At 47.4% G+C, this 19,405-nt stretch overlaps 1 protein-coding gene across 1 annotated transcript in view; it reads right to left on the bottom strand.

Moving 5' to 3' along the window:
* LOC142567981 (juvenile hormone acid O-methyltransferase-like) overlaps positions 1-19,405 on the bottom strand; it is a 57,291-nt gene that overhangs the window by 1,215 nt on the left and 36,671 nt on the right. The gene's annotated exons all lie outside the window — the stretch shown is intronic.

The following is a 19,405-nucleotide window of genomic DNA, read 5'->3' as shown; positions in this document are numbered from 1 at the left end:
CGTGTGCAACAAGAAAAATGTCACAGTTCAGCATTACATTCTAAAAACCAGGGAGGGTATCGCAGGAGTGAAGCGGCCGATCTACTCTACAAAGCCTGTTTTACTCTCGCAAAATGTCAAATGGAGTGAAATGCATTGTTCACTCCGTCCCCAAGGAGAGAGTGAAATGTGCTTTTCACTCTGTCCTCCTGAGAGAGAGTAGAATGCCCGTTCTACTCTTGCGGCAATAGACGACAAAACGTAGCGTAATATTCTGCTTCAACTGTAGGCAGTTGACCCCGCACATGGCAAAGTATCACTCACGCACGCTGAACAAAGAGCACACCGTTCTGCTTCTAAGAGAACAGGCAGCTACGGTTCAAAGGAACGCGGCGCGAGCGCTCTACTTTTTCACTCGGAGTTGCTCAACCGTGCGCGCACTCAACCTCGCGGAACAGCACAACACCGGAGAAAGTTGATCCGTCCAGCGAGCAGCAACGGAGGCCATCCAAGGGAGATCGTGCGAGCCATCTCGCGTCGCCGCGAAAATACGACAGTCGTTCGTCATTCGTTGGATATAACAACAAATCCTCCACGGTAAGTGAATTCTGACTTAGGTGCACATTCTGCGTAAATGACATGCTATCGCCAGGAAGTCGTCGCGGCGCTTAGCCTAGGCGATTGACAAGGGACTAGGCAAGCACGCCGTGTCTCGATGTCAATCGAAAAAGCCAGTCGTCGTGATAACTACATGTGAATTTATCACTTGCCACTATCCGTAAGTGCTTTGAAAATCGCAAACGCTGCGAGAACCATGGTATGTTCAATAAGACGTGAGGCGAAAGGACGCTTAAAATGGTTTGTTCACCAGCCCATGATTCCGAACCTATGCGGAGCGTGCTTAGCGTACGTTTTGTGTGTTTGAATGTATTCAGTTTGGCAGTCTACTGTGTACGGAAAGCTGTTGAAATAAGGAATCACATAACAGAACGCGCCATTTTGCTGGCGGCATGCTTTCGTTATAAATAAGCCACGTGCTTGACGGCGTCTCGCCCATTGGTAATCTGCGAGCACTGAAGTTATGTGCAGCACCAGTGCTACTTAGAAACTTTGCCGCAGGCATTCAGCTGCAAGGTGCAAGAGGTCAATCGGGCGCGTTAACTTGAGCTTACTGAAAATGCAAGAATGAGGAATCCATTTTTTATGCTGAATTAAGCATAAACCCCATCTAAGCGATCTTCCGCGCGACAGCTACAAGCGATACGATGGAGATGGCTGTCGCGTTCGCTCGTGGCCTACAAGTCTGCTCCGTCTGAGCGACGATTTTGAGCGACGCCTCCCCGGTGTTGCCGGTATGAGGGCTGCAAATACGCGTCGAAACTAGTGTGACACGTGCTTTAGTAATTAAGTTGATGTATTTTACTGTAAAAAGTAGCATAAAATATTTCCGAAGGTCTTGCAGTAGGTTCTTATCATTGCTCGTATAAAAATTCAATCTTTTGCTCGTTCCGCTCGACAATCGGTCGTATTTGAGCGATGTACATACATGCAGTTCCGGCTTTGCGCTATTGGCTAGTCCCTCATAACACTTCCGGGAGACGAGCGGCGATTTCTAGATTCCAGAACCGAGCGATGTGTTCAAGCGACCGCCCGTTTTGTCGGTCGTCGCCGTCACGCACTAAATCGCTGTCATGGTGTTTAGCCCTAAGACAACTGTTTTTGCTCATGTATTGAAATGGTGTGTTTATATGTCTCCTGTTGTGATTTTCGAGCCCTCTGCGAATTTGAAAGGGTGCTTATGTCTAGGAACTCGGTGAATTGTCAAGGCGCGAGTTGTGCATCGGCATCGAATATAACGGCTGCTGTGTGGAATTACAATTGCAGGGGCGCTTTGCATACGCTTATTGTTTTGGACATGCCTGTGCATTTGCTATTATGAGTTGGCGTTTCAGAGTTATATCATATGAACAGCTAAAGCACCCTCTTCCTCTTGGGGTTACAAGCGTTATGTGTGCCTGTTGCTACTGTATGGCAGATCAAACTGTTTACCGCTTTAATATATTTAGTACAGAAATAAAGTGTAAAAATAAAACGTTGCTTTAATTCCGTGTTACCAGTCGTCTGTCGTACACAAAACGAAGAGTTGGTCTAATAAACTAATAACTGCGGTCTAACTGCAACTTTTACATGCCTTGAAGAATGTAAAATGCTAGATTTCAAACTGCAGCAGTAGTCGAGTCTGTCAAAAATGAACTCGACTACGCACCTCATAAATGAAAGTAAGCTCATGCCTTTGTGTAAGCTTAGATCCAGGCCGCAGTGAACTTTCTTGTTATCATTGAATTGTGGGTAAGCTTGCCATAACAAGCCAGGTTGCCCTTTATTATAGGCACATCCAGTCATAACCATTGAACTGGAAGACCATATTTTCATCCCTACTGAACATCATGTTTGCAGATATGATCCTCAAATTATGGCTTGAGCAGTGACAAACCAGAGATGGTGCGGGGGGCACACTGGGCACGTGCTGAGGATGCGTCACAAGTGGTCTTTGCGACACACCAGACTAATGACAGACCTATGACATCTGACAATGACCAATATTCTGTTTATAAGCAAGATGATTTTAACATTGATGCCGAACGAGGACGAACTTTCGGTTATTTATTTTTTGTTTAAATCTAAAAATGGAAGTTAGTTCAGCCGTTGACGGTTGCAGTGATCTAAATGTTTCGCATGCGTTTCAATAGGGAGACTAAGAGCTACGACTTTCTTTTATTGACATGATTTTGACTGTCTTGATGTTGTTTTACTTTATGTCCTCGTGTTGACTTTTTCACACGATCTTTTTCAGGCACCCGCTTTATATAACGCAAGAAGGCAGCTGCAAGAACACAAGGATGTCAAAAAGCCAGCCATCGCGACTTCACGTAGTGCAGAGGAGGGCACGCCAAAGAATCAAAATACATTGCCATGCAGTTTGGACAAGAAAACTAGAATGTGGGTATATTGGGTGTACCGTTTGACTAAATGTCAACAAAATCAAAAAAGAGTATGCCACACCAAGATGAAAATTCTCATGTGCAGTCATCTTAACATGATATACCTATGTAATGTCTCCAATGGGAAAGTCAGAATCAAGTATGCTCTCTGGAGACAAACATATAGGAGCAAGTGTCATTGAAAAGTTAGAAATGTGTTTAAACAAAGCTGATTAGTTGTGAGAAGTGACTGCTTTTTGCCTTGCCTATCAACGGATATATTCACGTGATAAAAGAATAGTGGCACAATGAAATTTCATATTTGCTTAGTGACATGACACATACTTGCAATGAACCTGGTGCGGTGTGTTCACTATAAAAAGCAACATCTAATGCTTCCCTAGGTGCTTACATACATTTACCAGCTTTAATAGCTTGCATTTAACAGCACGTGAATGCAAGGGTGCAAATACAAACCACTGATTCTCTATTTTAAATGCTGACATGAAGCAGACAAATTTTCATGTCTTCCTTTTTATCTATTTTACGCCTAATTTTAGAATTATGGCTTACTTTTAGGTTCCAGAAAGGGGAAGCATTGGGGGCAGAGAATCCGATGTTTAAGAAGTCTATCGTTTACGTGCATGCTCACGAAACCAGGTCATTAGAACCGCTCGTGCCTCCCGAAGTGAAAGCAAGGAGCAATTAGGACCTTTAACAGTGTACACCATGGTGCAAACCTTACGTCTTAGAAGATGGAGAGTCACTTGGAAATGAAAATTATTTTAAAAATGTAAAATTGTGGTTTCTCCAATCTACTTGCCAGCCAAGTATGCTAGTGGAGGTAGAGATGCATACAATGCAAAGAACTGAGAGCATCTGAGTAGAAGACTTGTTCATCAATTGGCGGATGTGAACATATAGTGTTAAGCAAAAGCACCTTAGTTTCATGGCTTCTGTAGACATTATTCTTCTGGACTTAAGATAGAGTGCCACAGTGAAGCGACGTATTAATCTTCCTAGACAGATATGTACCTATTTTGATAAGACGATTCTGTGAAGTGCAATAATTTTTCTTTAATGCATCTTAACCACATGAGTAGGAAAAAAGCTTTGGTTTCAGGTAGTTGGTTCATTGTGAAAGTATATGCATTGTCGCATGCAAAATCCATGTGCATGTAAGGGATATGTGAAACAGGATGGTGCTATTCTCAATGTATGTTTGGCTTCTTTGTTTATCTTTTTCGCGCACTCTCCTGCCTGTACTTATGCTTATCTCACCTTTGATGCATCATATTCATCACATCTGATTTTTGGTTCACATCTGAAGCCATGCTATACTTAAGTTAGAATGCATATTCAAAGAGTCACAATAATTGATTATGTAATTATGAAAGGTGCTCCTCAGAAGCGTGGCATTCTTACCTTAATGGGAACGAAAAGCTACCATATATCACAGGAAATTTGATGCGCAAGATTTTGATGCCAGTGATCCTTGCAGTTTTATACTCATTTGCTACACACTAGATAATATTGTAAATTTAATTTTATTTCTTTGTGAGAAAGTGTAACGAATGAATCCCAACAGCACCGGAAAACTACTTTCGTGAGGAGGCCAACCAAATAAGAAATAGAATATGTATCTGTACCAGTTTGAGACCGGGCAGGAAATTGCTGCAGAACCACGACAAGACACACTTATCAACAATGGGGTGCAGCCCATACATGAATAACTTTATGTGAAATATTAGCAAACCGAGCTAGACCTGCAGCCTCATGAGAATATACAACACATTTCTAAATGCACTTTACTCTCGGACAGGAACATCCATACGATGTACAGGACGTTATCAAATGAGCTGCTGCCTTAGAATATGGCACACAAAGGTTTCTTGCACTATTTATCTACATTACCAGCCCCATGCTTAGCATTTCAACTGGTAATCTGCCGCATAAGTGCATGCGTTTTGTGCCAGAAATGCGTTTGCTGGCCAGTAATGTGGCGCATATTTCTCTTCAATCATAGTGTCAATACTTTGTGAGTTTGCACATGTTTGTTCTATGTTTAACTCCCCCCCCCATTGTATGCTTTATTTTTGAAAAGAAGGATCCAATTTAAATTAAAGGATATTTCTACACTGTACTACTGATGAAACTTTTGAGAATATAAGTATGTTTCCTTACAAGATTTGTTCTAAACTCATGGGCATCATTGTAATCTGATTTTATGTTTGTGAGTATGTTTCTCAAATTATTATTCAGTTTGTCTTGTGATTGATCAATAATGATTTTTATCATTAAGAGAAAATGTTTCATTTGAGTAACTCGGCGACTACACATTACATCCCATTCACCAAGCATAAGTGCAGGAGCGGCTTATGAAGGAATCAAATATTCCCCACATGTATGTATTGCGAATCCCTTCAAAGGTGACCATGGATCTAAATCGTGCGTCCACACTATTGGGAAGAGTACTAGCACTCTGTTCTGAAGGAGTACAAGCACTCTGTTTGGGGGAGTAGAAACATTTGGCTTGGAGGCGTAGTACTCGGTTTGGAGGAGTAGAAGCACTCGGTCTGGGGGAGTACTTTTACGCCTGTGGGGAGAGTATTAGCACTCTGCGGAAGAGTACCAGCACTCCCTGTGGGCAGAGTATTAGCACTCTGCGGAAGAGTACTTGCACTCTCTTGCGATGGTGTAACTAAACTCTCTCGGGAGGAGCTGTCCTACTCTCTCTCAACGAGGGTCGATCTACTATGGGACAAGCAGGTACTCCTTAAAAGAGAGTGCCCGGAACTCTCTTTGTTTTTAGAGTAGATATCGATAAAGGAGCGTTAAAAGGACACTTAAGCAAAACACTAAATCAGTTAAAACGGATAAAGCGATCATTTTAAACACGGTTATCGTTAACTTAGAACTAACGGGTTCATTATTGTAAGAGAAAATAAAGGTCAAAGTATCACTTTAAGAATTTAGCGCAGAATCCCTAAGGCCGGTACGTTTCTGGGACGTCAAACATTCCAAAGTATATTTTTTTTCGTATTTAGGCCTCGTTAGCCCAGCAAAAGTTCCCGAAACTCGCCATGTTGAATCTTTGGCCCATTTAGAACACAGTGTAGTTTACGTTTATCGCTAAAGAATTAGCTGGGCCGTAGGAGACGCTGTAAAAATTCATCATGTCACAGCAAGCTCGTGCGGGAACTTAAAGAAGGCGTCGCCGCTTGTCTTTCGCGCTTTTTCTCGCTTAACAAGCGTCTTACCGTGGTAAGGGTGGCTTTTCGATTTGAAAGAAGGAAATTTACTGATACAGAAGAAATCATTTTCTCCTTGTAGTGTTCCTTTAATGTATTTAACAACACGGTTATTGAAACCTAGATAGGGCATGTCATATTGTTGCGTCTTCAGGATGCGAGAGGATGCATTAATGATGACCAGTGAAGGCGGCTTGGTTAAGTTCACGATTGCTATTGTTAAATAGAGGTGATTCACGGCAAATGTGTAAAGTCTTGCGCGACACGTGCTAGCAGAAATTACGTTCAAGAAGGAATAGAAAGGAATAAAAAAAATCACCAACCGTTCCCCTACCGGAAAATGGGGCTAAGCGAAGCATTTCCTGCGTGCACCTGACCTTCGTCACGGTTAAGTAACCCATGAGTAACGCTAAAGCATTGCCTCGGCCTCCCGTTCTCTGAGCTCGAGATGGTCTTCTCGTTGCTATCGGATTGCCTAGGCTCGGGCGGCTCTACCGCCTGGTCGGCGCGCCGACGGCGATCCCTTTCACGGGAGAGTTCTCACCGCCGCTCGTCAAAGGCTGCCCGTTACTCGGCGGAACGCACAACGCGTAGCCATCCGCTCTGTTTTCCAAGACTGAACTCAACAGAAACGAAGCTGGCGCAGCGCGCGCGAAGCGCCTCTAACAGCGCGCAGACAGCGAGCCCATTCACGAACGAGTTCTCGCCGCTCCTCGTAGAAGGCTGCGTGTTTCTCGGGGGAACGCACAACGCGTGGCGGTTCCATTCTTTTTCCCAAACTGAAGTGATCCGAAACGAACCCGGCGCAATGTACGTGAAAACTTTACTGCCCATTTCCCTCCCCGACAGAAGTGAAACAGCACTGACTGGTTGCCCGCGTGGCGTGGCGCGTCCCTATGCAGCTGAAATCCTTGCTAATTACTCATACTTCCGCGCCAGCGAAGCGGTTAACTCATCAAACCGCCTTTTTTCGCAGCTCACCTGCCCTGGTAGCAACTGTTTTATTTTGCTTCGCCACGACGCCACCGAAACTTGTGAGCCAATACAAGCTTCGCTTGAAAAGGAATGCAAAAGATTGGCCGAAAACTGTGAATGAAGTGTAGGGCCAAATGTAATACTGCGTTGGTACAGCTTACCGTCGAGGAGAAACGGCTCTCCAGAGGGAACGATCGCACACACTTGTTTGGATCTAGCAGTGGGCCGGTACTACACATGCCGGTTACTGCTTGATACGTTGCGAGCGTATGCTGATTTAAAGGGCAACTCCATTGATTTCTGACCATGTCCAGATAATCAAATATTTAGGTTCCTGAGACCCCTGTTACGTATCAATGCGGCGATGAGCATTCTTTAGACTCCTACCACAAGGCAACGCGCTGTTGCGCCCCGAATTGGCAGTGCGCACTCTTGGGGTGCTTCCCCCAAGGCAGCCCCCTACAGCGGCGCCCGCTTACCTGGCGACGGGGCCCGACACCGTGAGTGAGGGGCAAACAAGCGGCTCACTTGTGAGCGACCGCATCCGCCGCCTTCCGTGGAAGAGGTAACGAGCGCGAAGAGCAACCTCCCGACTCTGACAAGGTGATCACCATGGAGAGAAATGAACGCAGTCGACGACTTCCGCAGAGTGAGAGTGAGCTGTTTCGTGGAAGGAGCGCGAACAAAATCTGTATTCAGATTGCCTCGCCCTTGCTTCGAAGGTTGGATATCAGAGACCCAGGTCTGTGAACTACACGATCCCTCTTATTGGCCGCAACAACGTCATCGAATTCCCTGTGTAGGGAACTAGGGAATAACGTTTTAAAGCGGACCTTTGGTGCCGTGAGTGCATTGATGAGGAGTCCTCACCTCTGCAGACACGTGTGAGATCTGACTATAATCTGACAACTTGTTTCCATATGTGAATAATGCAAAATAAACCCCCTAGCTTTCACTCCTACTGCCGGACGTGCTCATCCATCATACCTTGGTGGTAAAGCAGCGCACTGACAAGGAGAAGGCAAATATACACAAGACTTGTCCGTGTCAGTGCGCTGCTTCACCCTCAAGGTATGATGATTAATCACCAACCCGCCCAACTTTCCACATTACTGTACTCATCTATGTGGCTCAAAGAATTCCTTGCCTGCACGCAACCCTGAGTCTCAACACCCCCGATTCATCAGCGCCTATCCAAATGTCGACGCAGTGTTAATGTCTACTGTTGACAAGTCATCAAAAGACCCCTCTACCTGAATCTGACAACTTGAACTAACTGATGAAAGGGCCAACGTCGAAGGCTACCGTGGGAATTGCTTGGACCTCGGATTCCCAGATTCCTACGCGCTTGCGCCTTATGCCTGAGCGAAAGTGCAACACTGGAGGCGGAGTTCGGAGGAACGGTGCCATATCATGGGCGGGATTTTGTGACCAAGATTGGCCGCGATACAGTAATCAGATTTCCTAGTCTAGACGACTGGGGAAGACGAGGGTATTAAAATTGGAGACATTTGGTGTAGAGGGGTGTGCTGAAGTGTTGTCATGTGAACTGAGACGTTTAATATGCTACTACATGAGTGGGCTTCCGTATGAGGAGCCAGTGTAAATAATGTAAAACTAACCCCTTTTTGTTCATTCTTACTGCCAGACATACTCGTCAGCGGGCTTGGTAGATTTCTGGCCCAAGCGCTACATCGAGCCTCAACATCCCCTCATGCGTTTGATAGCTGAATTGTTTCGCAAATTCGAATACAATTTTTAAATAAGCAAGATAGCGCGGAAGCGCAACCTAAACCTGACCGAGCAGCCGACTGAGCCTCTTCGTGTGACTTCATGAGAGGCACAACAGAGGGGAAGGCGCTCAAGGCATGCCGGTCTCGCCCGCAAGGCGACCGAAAGCGACGAAAAGCAGACGCTCAGCTGATTCATAATCACGCCGGACATTAGGGTGACAATATCAGCGGCACCAGCTCTTCGTATCTGTGAAAAAATGAGAGTTGCGATTCCTAGGAACGCAATAGCCACGAATCTTCGTTCGAATTCGACCAGCCACCACGAAAGCCAATGGACAATGCGCAACATATCGTGCTGCAACATGAAGGCCAATAGTAGCCCTAAGCACTGACTTTATAGGCGCTACTTGATTTCTGCCCATTGCTCTAAATGTCAACGTGACGAAATGGAGGAAGGTACGGGTAAACAACAGGAGTGCCTATGACTCCCTTGAGGTGCGGCTAGAGCAGTACGGCTTTGCACTGTCCGGTGTGCTTCACCTGGCATGGACCAGGGGAATCCGACTCTGCAATTAAAGCAAAGCATTGCGAGGGCCGTTGATCATGGCTAGAGCAGTGCGGCTTTGCGCTCTCCGGTGTGCTTCTACTGGCATGAACCGAGGGAATCCGACTGTCAAAAAAGAGCATTGCGTTGGCCGTTGATCATGCAGAAGCAATGTGATTTCTGCCCAGTGCTCTAAATGTCAACGTGAGGAAATGCAAAAAGGTATGGGTAAACTACAGAAGTGACTATGACTCCCATGAGGTGCGGCTAGAGCAGTGCGGCTTTGCACTGTCCGGTGTGCTTCACCTGGCATGGACCAGGGGAATCCGACTCTCCAATTAAAAAAAAGCATTGCGAGGGCCGTTGACCATGGCTAGAGCAGTGCAGCTTTGCGCTCTGTGTGCTTCTACTGGCATGAACCGAGGGAATCCGACTGTCTAAAAGCAGAGCATTGCGTTTGCCGTTGATAATGCTGACGCAATGTGATTTCTGCCCAGTGCTCTAAATGTCAACGCGAGGAAATGCAACAAGGTACTGGTAAACTACAGGATTTGTAAGGTCGCTCTGATTGTTCGTGCACTTAGTGTCGCGAACCGGCCACGTGCTTTGTGCATAGAGTGGGGGTTCACTCCCCCCGCCCCCATGTCAGCGGGGCAACCGTTTCTGTGTTATGAGGGGTCACAGGGACCGCGCGGTGTTGGGTGACGCGTAGCGGCAGCCGCCAGGAGGGCGATTGGCGATTCCGGGAAGTCGGTATTGTGCGCACGGTGTTGGCAGTCCGCTGATGGTCACACGAGTCCACACAGACCAGCCTGGAAGGGGACCGCTGTACGCGGTATTGTGGTTCTGGTTCCCGAATACCTGACTAATTGGAGGCGCCGCCGAGGTTAAGAAGGGATTAGCAACCTTGACCGCGTGCCGCATATACGGAGCGGGGATCTATTCTTCCACGCGTCCTGAAGGCAATCGGCAGCCTTGGGTGTTGGGTGCGATTGCTTGTGTAGTGTCGAAAGCCAGCTTACAGTTTACCCTGTAGAGATGCGGTGCGCATGTGAGGAGTGCATTCGGACGGCGGCGTCTTGTAAACACGCACTCGGAGAACTTTGTCCTGTAGAAAATAAGTTTGAAGGACAAGGACGGTCATCAGTCTCCCACGCGGACAAACCTTGAGTGCAGCTGCACTACGTGGTGTCGATGCCCCTGCTTCCAAGACATTTGCGGCCTAGAAACGCCCGTGGGGTTTGAGGCGGCCTAGCGATAACTTGTTCGGGCCTGGCGTGTTTTGCTGAGCCCGTCACTAACTACGTAGAAATGAGAGGGCAACGGAGTTTTAGGGAAGAAGGAAAAGACCTTTGTTTTCCAATATGTTAATTTTTAAGAGTAAGCCCAACCCTTTGGGTTGTGGCTTAAAGAAACGGTTGACTCTGATTGGCAACTGAACCTGTGGGACGGGCCAACGGACCTACCGCCTTTTTTTTCTTTGTATATTTGGGCTATAAAAATCGGGACGACATGCTGTCCCTCAGACTTGGCTGAAATCAGGATTACTGATAGATCAGTGAGGCTCCGTACCATGTACGTTAGACTTGGCTGAGATCAGAATTGCTGATAGATCAGTGAGCTTCCATACTATGTACGTTAAAACGAGTCTGGGCTCTAACAGTCATTGAGACAGTCGAAGAGCGAGACTTTGTTTCTCAATTGTACAAGTTTGTAAGGTATTTGTTTTACCTGCCATGTATATAGAAAAGTTCAACTATAAATATTTCTTGTACATCTGATCTCCATCGCTTCCTGTCTGCATTTGATCACCAACTGCCTATCATCGTCCGAGAAGCTGCATAATAATAATATTTGGGGTTTTACGTGCCAAAACCACTTTCTGATTATGAGGCACGCCGTAGTGGAAGACTCCAGAAATTTTGACCACCTGGGGTTCTTTAACGTGCACCTAAATCTAAGCACACGGGTGTTTCCGCATTTCGCCCCCATCGAAATGCGGCCACCGTGGCCGGGATTCGATCCCGCGACCTCGTGCTCAGCAGCCCAACACCATAGCCACTGCGCAACCACGGCGGGTCGAGAAGCTTCAAGTACCAACGGAGAAGCGAGGACAACAACGAACGAACGAAACTTTACGGGCGCAGCGCGACAGGATCGGCGAGCCCGACAACGAGCAGCGAGCCCGGCGCAAGGCATCAGAGGGCCACCAGCCAATTCCGCAAGGGTTGCAATTCAACTGGACGAGGACTGCAGGCGGCGCCCCCAGCAGCAACGGGTGAGCGGGATTCCTTGCGTTTTGTCTAGGTTGGCATAGCTGTTGTTCAGTGAGGTTGATGGTGTTCACGCGCAGAACAGCAAACGCGATTGAGGCTAACGTAAACATTGATACTGCATCTGAACAAACAGAGGGTCAGAGACGGCAGGAACTGCAACGCGTCGGAGAGACCGAGTCTGAGACGTCGGATACTGAAATGGATAGTGAGATGCAAGGCGCTGCGCAGGCTCCGAGCACGACAGATCCAGAGGCCATGGCGGTGAGACGCATGGAGCTAGAGCTGGAAAAGGTGCGCCTGCAGCTAGAGTGCGAGCGCATTGCTCTACGGAGAGTGGAGCTTGAGCAGTCGGGCAGGCCGCCTTCGGTGTCGGAAGGAAGCTATCTCCGCCGTGCCAGCACGGATGGAATGTCACAATGTGCTAAAGTGCTTAAGGCATACCGGTTGCCGTGTGACGCTGACGTTCCGATATGGTTTGATGAGGTTGAAAAGTTATTTTCATCTTTTGAAGTACCAGAACACAGCCGTGTACATTTGATAATGCCTGCGCTGACGGAGCGGGTCCGTTATCTGTTGCGTAGCCTCAATGATGAGGAATGTAGAGATTACGAGAATGTAAAGAAGGCGGTATTAGATGAACTTAAGCTCACGCCAGCTGAATACTTGGGGAGGTATGAAAAAGCATCTAAACGAAAGGAGGAAACTTGGGCTCAGTTCGCGTCCCGCGCTAGAACTTATTTGGCCTATTACCTTCAATCTCGCAATGCAAACTCAAAAGAAGCTATGACGGAGCTTATGGTCGCTGACCGTATGAGAGAAGCTCAGAAGCTCTTGTATATGTTCTTTTGCGGGAGGGCGAAGATTGGTTTAAGCCAGTGGAGGTGGCGAAAGTGCTGGAGACTTTCGAGCAAGCTAAAGGGAAAGGACGAGCAACTAAGCCAGCCGCAACAGCCTCATTGACGCAGCAAGCAAAACTAGCTAGCCCGCAGAGGACAAATTTATATTCCACGAGTGTCATATACAGGGACACCTAGCCAGAGACTGCCCAAAAGCTTCAAATAAAGAACAGCAGGGGAAGGCACCGACTGTGCAAAAACAAAGGGTACAGAAGGTTGCTGTTGTAAGTGAAGAACCTCCACCAGAGCAAGAAAGGGTGCTTAGCGCTAGAGTAGAAATCAAAGCTCAAAATGCTAGCTCAGGGAGGTCAAAGTTGGACCTTATCCCTATCATGTGCGGGGATATAGCAACGGAAGCTGTGTTGGACACAGGTAGTGAGATAACGGTCGTCCGTAAAAGCATGTTGCCCGTCTTTTTACAGGAGCCATCACGAACAGTAAGACTTGAGTCGGCATTCGGAAACACCATTCGAGCTAACCTAGCTACGCTGCCCGTAGGTATGCATCGCCCGGGGGCTGTGATACAACCGCAGAGGATCGATCTGGTGTGCGCGGCTACAGACGAACTTGCAAAGGGGATTGACTGCCTGTTGTCAAAGGAAGATTGGGAACTACTACAGGCGCAGGAAAAAGACGAGTTTGGACGAGAAAATATTCCGCGGGTAGCCAATTCCGTGGGAGTTTGATCAGTCGAAATAGTAGATAACACTGAGCCAGACTGTGGTCTAGGTTGCGAAGCAACGACAGACGAAATCCCTGTATTGCAAGAGAATAGTTTGATACAAGATGTCACTGGGGTGCCCAGTCAGCGGGAGGAATTTCGAGCTGTTCAGCTTGCCGATGGAAGCCTGAAAAAGGCCTGGAATGATTCAAGAAACGGTAAATCTGGCATGTTCGTGTCAGACGGACTTTTGTACCATTGGGATTCCTTAGTGGGAATCAAGGTCAGACAACTGGTCCTACCAGAAGAAAAGCGCAATGAGGTATTGCAGCTTGCGCATGAGTCATTGTGGGGTGGACACTTAGGGCCGAAAAAGACAAAGCTCCAGATAAAGTACAGTTTCTTCTCGCCAGGAATGGAGAAGGAAATCGCTGGGCATTGTCAGACGTGCCACCAGTGTCAAACGCGTTCAGATAGCCGTCAGAGCGATGAAGTGCCCATCACGCCGCTTACGCGACCGGAGCATCCATTTCAGGTGGTCAATGTAGACGTCATTGGGCCTTTTGAGGTGCCATCTGCGAGGGGTCACAAATATGCTTTGTGCCTTGTCGATCTTTGCACGAGATGGCCTGAGGTAGTGCCGCTCCGATCCCTGACAGCGAGGGCCACATGCGAGGCTCTCCTGGAAATTTTCAGTCGTACTGGAGTGCCGGAAAAGATCTGTTCAGACCAAGGTACGAATTTTAAAGCTTAACTGACACAGTTAATGTTAGAAAAACTGGGTTGTTCACCCAGGTTCTCCACTGCCGAACACCCTGAGAGCAATGAATTGGTTGAGAGATGGAACAGAGTCCTCAAAAATATGTTGTATCATGTAATGGAACGGGACCGAAGAAACTGGGACAAGCTCATCCCATTTGTTCTGTGGGCTTATCGCGAGGTGCCGCATGATACCACTGGGGTGGCGCCGTTCAGACCATTGTACGGTAGAAACCCAAATGGGCCCCTATCAATATTGCAGCAAACATGGACGGGGGAGATCATGGTGCCCCAAGTCTGAGAGAGAAACCTACCAAGTATTTGCAGCAGCTGCGGGAGCAACTAGAACTAGCCGCGAGTGTAGCTGAGTTGGCAAGCACCGAGCGCCAGAGGAAATATGCTGAAGTTTACAATAGGAGGGCGGGGATTAAAGAATTTAAGGTCGGGGACCAAGTACTCCTCTTCGATACAGATCGGGCAACCAAGATGGCTGCCAGGTGGTTGGGTACTTTCACAGTTATTGGGAAAGAGAGGGAACAGTCATATCCGCTATTTGGGACACATAGTTGGCTCTGGAACTCATGCACCAGACCCTGAGAAGACAGCTGCCATAGAAGGCCTTGTGCCACTTCACATAAAGAAAGAGTTGCGAAGTCTATTGGGGCTTTGCGGGTATTATCGGGACTATGTCTCAAACTACGCCGACGTGGCGAGCCCGCTTACAGCTTTGACAAGGCGAGGGGTTCCTAATTCAATTCCATGGTCGGAAGATGCGCAGTGCACGTTCGAAAGTCTAAAATTAGCTGTCTGTCAGGCTGTCGCCATGAACGTTCTGAGCCTCATCAGCCGTACTGGCTATTCACTGATGCGTCGGCGACGGCTACCGGTGCCTGTTTAGCTCAAATGTCAGCGGACGGAAAAGAAAAGCCGATCGCCTTTGCTAGCCATCGCTTTAACCCGACACAGGCGCGCTGGTCGACTATAGAGAGAGAAGCCTTTGCTATTATTTGGGCACTCAAGAAATTTGACTACTGTCTTTTCGGAGCAGTGATGAACGTTGGCTCTGATCATAACCCATTGCCATATTTGACAACATGCACCCCGCAGGGGGCCAAGTTAGCAAGATGGGCGCTTTCACTACAGCGCTACAATGTAACGGTGCCTCACCGGAAAGGAACATGTAAAGCCAATGCTGATGCATTCTCAAGGCTCTCTAATCGTTCATGGGAGCCAATCGAGTAAAGAGCAGAAAAGAAAGGATAGACAGAAACAGCCATGCCAGCTGGGACAGGCGTGAATGTTCCCGTTCACCCGAAGGATGTGTGCGTGGGACAGTTCAGCCTTGGTGGAACTTTCTGTGGCTGTTGTCGTCCATGTGTGTGAGGGTTATAAGACTGTGGACATACTATGTATAGAACCTGCATATGTCACTTTTCTGCTGTTGTGCTGTGTATTCCGTTGGAAAGTGTTCCTGTACATTCATGAGTATTTTTTTTGCATGCTCACTGCCATGAATGTGCTGAGCTTTCGCCCTTTTCTTTTATCGGTGTGAGAAAATTGCATTTCTTTTGTCGTCCTTTCAGTTCATTTCTCTGTTCCTTGCGGGCTTCGCAGCACCCGTGTTGGGCAGCGTATGTCAATTTTCTTTGACGGCAACTTCAGAGCCTAAATTCTAGGATACAGCGCCCTTTGGCTCTTGTAGTATAGCTGGGCACATTGTGAGCCCAGTATACTCTTTAGTAGGGACGTGTAAGATCACTCTGATTGTTCGTGTTCTTAAGTGTCGCGAATCGGCCACGTGCTTTGTGCATAGAGAGGGGGTTCACTCCCCCCCCATGTCAGCGGGGCAACCGTTTCTGTGTTTTGAGGGGTCACAGGGACCGCGCGGTGTTGGGTGACGCGTCGCGGCTGGCGCCAGGAGGGCGAGTGGCGATTCCGGGAAGTCGGTATTGTGCGCACGGTGTTGGCAGTCCGCCGACGGCCACACGAGTCCACACAGACCAGCCTGGAAGGGGACCGCTGTACGCGGTATTGTAGTTCTGGTTCCCGAATACCTGACTAATTGGAGGCGCCGCCGAGGTTAAGAAGGGATTAGCAACCTTGACCACGTGCCGCATATACGGAGCGGGGATCTATTCTTCCACGCGTCCGGAAGGCAATCGGCAGCCTTGGATGTTGGGTGCGATTGCCTGTGTGATGTCGAAGGCCAGCTTACAGTTTACGCTATAGAGACGCGGTGCGCACGTGAGGAGTGCATTCGGACGGCGGCGTCTTGTAAACACGCACTAGGAGAACTTTGTCCTGTAGAAAATAAGTTTGAAGGACAAGGACGGTCATCAGTCTCCCACGCGGACAAACCTTGAGTGCAGCTGCACTACGTGGTGTCGATGCCCCTGCTTCCAAGACATTTGCGGCCTAGAGACGCCCGTGGGGTTTGAGGAGGCCTAGCGATAACTTGTTCGGGCCTGACGTGTTTTGCTGAGCCCGTCACTAACTACGTACAAATGAGAGGGCAACGGAGTTTTAGGGAAGAAGGAAAAGACCTTTGTTTTCCAATATGTTAATCTTTAAGAGTAAGCCACAACCTTTGGGTTGTGGCTTAAAGAAACGGTTGACTCTGATTGGCAACTGAACCTGTGGGATGGGGCAACGGAGCGACCGCCTTTTTTTCTTTGTATATTTGGGCTATAAGAATCAGGACGACATGCTGTCCCTCAGACTTGGCTGAAATCAGGATTACTGATAGATCAGTGAGGCTCCGTACCATGTACGTTAGACTTGGCTGAGATCAGAATTGCTGATAGATCAGTGAGCCTCCATACTATGTACGTTAAAACGAGTCTGGGCTCTAACAGTCATTGAGACAGTCGAAGAGTAAGACTTTGTTTCTCAATTGTTAAAGATTGTAATGTATTTGTTTTACCTGCCATGTATATAGAAAAGTTCAAGTATAAAATATTTCTTGTACATCTGATCTCCATCGCTTACTGTCTGCATTTGATCAAGAACTGCCGATCATCGTCCGAGAAGGTTCAAGTTCCAACGGAGAAGCGAGAAGAACAGAGAACGAACGAAACTTTACTGGAGTGACTATGACTCCCTTGAGGTGCGGCTAGTGCCGGCGGTTTTGCACTGTCCGGTGTGCTTCAACTCGCATGGACCGGGGGAATCTGACTCTCCAATTAAAACAAAGCATTGCGAGGGCCGTTGACCATGGCTAGAGCAGTGCGGCTTTGCGCTCTCCGGTGTGCTTCTACTGGCATGGACCGGGGGAATCCGACTGTCTAAACAAAAAAGAGCATTGCGTTGACCGTTGATCATGCAGAAGCAATGTGATTTCTGCCCAGTTCTCTAAATTTCAACGTGAGGAAATGCACAATGCACGGGTAAACGACAGGAGTAACTATGACTATGGTGATTTACCTTTTATCATGGTAGTCCTTCGCATGTGGAGCATGACTTACATCATTTGTACCCCTTAAGAACGCCTCTGACAGCTGAAAGCGCCCATCGGTCCATTTGTTTACATTATCAGATACAGCAACCGCTCGTAGTTCGATTGCGATATAATGCTAGCCACTTATCAGTGACATCAAATAATATAAGGACATACCATAACACACAGATTTTTTGTATGTAGGCACCGTTGTATAACTTTGAGTGGCGCTGATATGAACGACCACGCTACATAGAAAACAGCGAGCGGGAAACTGCTATAGTACTGGAGCGTTGTTATGCTGCCTACTAATCATTCTTCGTATTCTCTCATGCACACACTTAACGCGTTCTCTAAAGTGGAGATAGATTAGGACATCGCGCTTATAAGCGTTCATTTATAGAACGCCCAGTTTTCTCCAGGAAACGTCGATGCCAGTATTGACACGTTTGGCAGCTGAACGAGGCAGTTGTTTACGCTGCTGTATCCAAGGGGCCTCCGCTTGCTGTCCATTTGGGATGCGAGGCAAACAGTACACCTCGGATGCTAAATAATGAGTCAGCATAATAATACGTACGGATGCACACATGTACGTGGTAGTCACATACAATCCAGGTACGTGCGAGCGGCAGCATTCGAGAACAGCCAAACACTAGCTGAATCCTCGGCCCTGTCATCTGCCATTCATTATCAGCATGTTCTGCGTATACCTCCTTTTACGTCATAACACAATGTGGCCAGTAGCTGAATAGCAGGCAAGGCAGGTGGTTCGGAGGAATGAACGCAATTTTTTTTGTAAATCATCTGCGCAGCTCTCAAGCCTGATGTTTTCATGAAACGACCGAAGGGTGCAGAAGAATGCGTTCAGCAAATTTCGTTCATATACGTTGATCTTGATATATTACCGGAGTTGCCCTCTAAAGGCATGAACGCCACAGTGGATATGTTTATATAGCAGTGAAACGCACAGAAGCCTATTGACCTAATCGACAAGTTTCAGAGGCTCTGTGGGTAATAAGGAATGCAAAATTAATGATGCTTAAAGTTAGCTGGAAGCTCCTCCCACTGAAAGCAACCGGCATGTCAATGCGCCAGCTTGTGACTTCACAAAGCACCTATTTTCCCCCTTCCCCTCCCAAGTGTTGCGTAGCCAACCGGGCACGTCCTTGGTTAACCTCCCTATACCTTTCTCTTTTTATTTCTCGTTCTCTCAAGCGTGGCCTTCCGACACATCGTCTGCAATATGCATGGCCACTAGGTTGTGAGAAACTGTTGACACGCTATAAAACAGTGATCAGAAGTGTGCATTATTACTTAGTCTGCAGAAGATCCTGGTGCTTCTCGCCATATAAGAGAATATGGCACCAATGCCGACACAAAGCAGACGTCAGTGATTGGCCGATCTAGAGTCAGCCTCATCGAAATACCAGCTTCTGCTTCTGCGTCGGCAATCACGGGAACAGGGCTGATAAGGCGAAGTCTCTCGTGGGTTTTTATGCGTGCCTACGACATCCACAAATTGAATGTGCGCACTGTCGTCGCGGACCTCAGCAAATCGGCCGCTCAGGGAAGCCTTCACACAACGTGAACATTTCCTGGTTGCAGCTCCAATTGTACTAGCATCCTTTGTGCTCCAAACAAATGGAAACAAACTTCTGAAGCTCCAAAATATAGACTCCAGAATTTGCACGTCACAGCATGACTGAGATTTTTCTGATGTCGCCACTGCACGTTGCTTATAGCCTCTGAATTATGCTCTGACTTTAATCGTTCACGCCCTATGAATTTTACTAGCCGTGCTGTGGCTTCTGCGCACAGCTTAGGCAAATGAACTGGAACTGGTGAAGACAACTTCTTTTGAAGATTACTTATTCATAATGATGAAAAAAATAGTAATTGCCCATACTGGTCAAA

This window comes from Dermacentor variabilis, unplaced genomic scaffold, assembly GCF_050947875.1.
Source record: "Dermacentor variabilis isolate Ectoservices unplaced genomic scaffold, ASM5094787v1 scaffold_15, whole genome shotgun sequence".
NCBI classification, from domain to species: Eukaryota; Metazoa; Arthropoda; class Arachnida; order Ixodida; family Ixodidae; genus Dermacentor; species Dermacentor variabilis.
This window is presented reverse-complemented; position numbering and strand designations above follow the sequence as displayed.